Source organism: Alligator sinensis, unplaced genomic scaffold (genome assembly GCF_000455745.1).
Source record: "Alligator sinensis unplaced genomic scaffold, ASM45574v1 scaffold634_1, whole genome shotgun sequence".
NCBI lineage: Eukaryota > Metazoa > Chordata > Crocodylia > Alligatoridae > Alligator > Alligator sinensis.
The window spans coordinates 33849-37070 of NW_005842558.1; the positions used below are offsets into that span (position 1 = coordinate 33849).

General features: G+C 53.4%; 1 pseudogene; it reads left to right on the top strand.

Moving 5' to 3' along the window:
- Positions 1–647: 647 nt before the first annotated feature.
- LOC102388464 overlaps positions 648–3222 on the top strand; it is a 13543-nt pseudogene continuing 10968 nt past the window's right edge.

Genomic DNA, 3222 nt, shown 5'->3' on the forward strand with positions numbered 1-3222 from the left:
AGTGACTGAGCAGGTCACGTGGAGGCAGCTCCTGAGAGCACTGAAGTCTGAGCCCAAAGAAATGTGCAAACGGACTCAAAAGACCAAGGGAGCCTTCGCCTTGGCCCTACATCTTCTGCAGATAGAACCCAGCAGGGCCTGGTGTGGGGGACTTGGGTTTCCCTGAGGGCTAATAACCAATTTAAAACTGCCTTAAATTATTCTTCTGCTACTACAACAGGGAGAACGAACAGCAGATGAAAACATGACAAAGAAAACAGGTGTTTTTAAGTCACAATAGAGGAGGAGAACATCCTCCGCCCAAGATGCCCCCAACCTCTCTAACCCTCATCAACTCCAGGCATCTGCGTGCCAGTCCCCCCGAGCCCTCTCCCACTCCCTCGTCCCCCCGGCTGGCTGTGCACACAGGGCTGATACTACTGACTAGTTCTCAGTCGTTCTCATCCTTCCTCTTAGTTGATGCTGATCAGTCTAACCCTGCTCTGTGCCCCATCAGCACTGCCCCTTCATGGCCAAGGCCATGGGCAGGCAAAATATGGCCCACGGGCGGGATGCAGCCTGCCAAGTGATTTCATCCAGGCAATGGGCAGGTGCCCACCGATTAATCAGATCTGGGCCAGGCCACAGCTGTCCCTGCTGTAGTCAGCATGGAGCCGAGCCCTGCCCACTCCCACTGGAGCATCGCGCTGCGCTCCCACGTTCATGTGCAGGAGGGCCCCAGCCCTGGCGACGGTCAACATCGAGCTTCTGGACAGAGCTGCTGCAGCTCCCCCGGCCTCAATGCTCCGGCAGCAGGCAGGGAAGCAGCGGTGGGAAGAGGGAAGTGGCAGCTGGGCAGGAGTGCAGTGCCTAGGGTGCGGGGTCCACACCCAGCGGGAGCGCAGAGCTTGGGTCGGCCCCATTTCTTTGCTTGGCTTCAGGGACTCATGCACCACCGGGGAAGCCTTGCACAACAGAGCCACAACGGGCCTGCCGTCTGCTGGTGCTGCTGTTGCCAGCAGCAGGGGCTGTGCACCATGGTGTGGGGAGGGGCGCATGTGAGGGGCAGGGGGGGAAGAGCTTAAAACACGCACACCCTCCCCCACCCCTACGCCCCTCACACACAAACACCATCACAACCCCACCCCCACACATACATACCCACACCCCCCATAAACACCACACCCTCCACACACACACAATCACATCCCCCACAATCTCCATACCCACTCACACCCACAGCCCACCACACGTACATCCACCCCCCAAACAAACTGAACACACAATATACAAGACAAGAGTAAGAGTTTACAGAGTCCATTGCATCAAAACTCAAAATATGCACTGGGCAAATGCACACAAATAGGGCAAAAATATTTTTGAAACGCACTAAAAATAAAACATCTCCTATAACATTTTAATTATGGGTTTTTTTTACCAGTTCCAAGATGGTAACTCACCCCCCACACCCCAAGGAGTACTTCCAGGAGCAAAAGGGAAGGACTTCTGCTGGCAGGGGCAATGCATAGGGGGTGCATGCAGGTACATGTGCACCCCCTGAGCGTGGCGGTGCACCCCCTGCAAAAAAATGGCATGGGGCTCATTGGGGGTGCAGCAGGGCAACAGGATCATTGAGAAGGGAGCAATGGCCCCCTTGTGCCCCTCCTCCCCAGCACCTCTGGGCACCTGTTTACCTCCCCCTCCATGAGGTGACAGCCCAGGGGGCTGGGGGGTGGGGAATGGGGAACACCCCCACATTGGGACAGGGGGGTCAGCTCCTCACCCCCAGGCCTGGTAGCTGGGCCCCAGGGCTGTGTGAGGTGATATGGACTGTGGTGGGCCAGTAGGGGGCACTCCTGCACCAAGCCACCCACCTCACTGCACACGGCCAAAAACCAAGCTCCAATTAATTTTTTTTTAATTGAATAATTAAAAAGTTTTTTTAATGTATTTTAAATTAATTTTATTTTTTTAAAAAAAAATTAAAAATATCATAGTTACCTACTGGAGTGACATGTGTTTTAGCCCCTGCCCTCATGTCATGAGGTCAGAGCTGAAAAGAATAGAGAGGCCTGATCTACACCCTCTTACCTGAGGCCACTCATGTAGGCAGCAAGTTGGCTGCCTAACAACCAGATTGAGAGATACATGAGAGAGAGAAGAGAAACAGACAGCCCTAAAGGGAGAGGAAGCTGTGGGGGGACTGGTGGGGGGTAGATCCAGAAAGGTTCAGGGATAGGTGAACTGATGGGCAGGATCCCCTGGGAGGTCAGTGTGAGGGGAAAGGAGCCCGGGACTGCTGGCTGTTCGTTAAAGAAGCCTTACTGAGGCTGTAGGAATGAACCATTCCGATGTGCAGGAAGACTAGCAAATATGGCAGAAGACCAACTTGGCTTAGCAGGGAACTCTTCAGTGAGCTAAAACACAAAAAGGAAGCTTTACAAGAAGTGAAAACTTGGACAAACAGCTAAGGACAAGTACATGAGCATTGGTCAGGCATGCAGGGATGAAGTCAGGAAGGTCAAAGCGCAACTGGAGATGCACCTAGCAAGGGATGTGAAGAACAACAAGAAGGTGTAACAGGGAAGATGCCCGAGGGCCATTGTGATGCCCCCCACAGGCCCCCTCACCCCTACTAGCCTCCTTCTGCCCCATCTCTCAGGGTCTTACCTTGCCTTTTCACCTGCCATGTCTTGATGGAGACTTCATGAGAGGCAGGCTGCCCTCAGACTGGCAAGCCTAAGGTCCTCTCTTCTCCACTAGCAGACTCTCTCAATCTTGCTTGCCGTAAGCGCTTATTTCATGACTCCATCTGTCCCTAAAGCATGCCCCATGCCTCTTGGTGTTTTGAGTCCCTTCAATGAGATGGGACACTTTCCTTAAGTCACCAGGACACCTCAGTCCTGTGGCAAAAAGCCACCTTTGTCTCTCCCCAAAGTCTCTGCTCTGTGACAATTTGATTAGGATGGGCCCAGCAGAGAGACACATCCTTACCCTGTCTCTTTGGCTAACCTGAGCTGGATACATTCCTGAGGGAGGGGGAAACCTGCTCTCTCTGCCTACATGACTGGCATCACATACCTGGGTGAGGGGCTTCCTTCCTGGTGGGCTAAAGTCTGCCCGGCAACTAGTGATGTATTTCAAATTGGTTGGCTTACAGCCAACAGGTGCTGGCCTCCATTGGACCAGGTAAATGAGGTCACAAGGGCTATATAAGTTAAGGACTGCCCAGGAGGAGGGGGA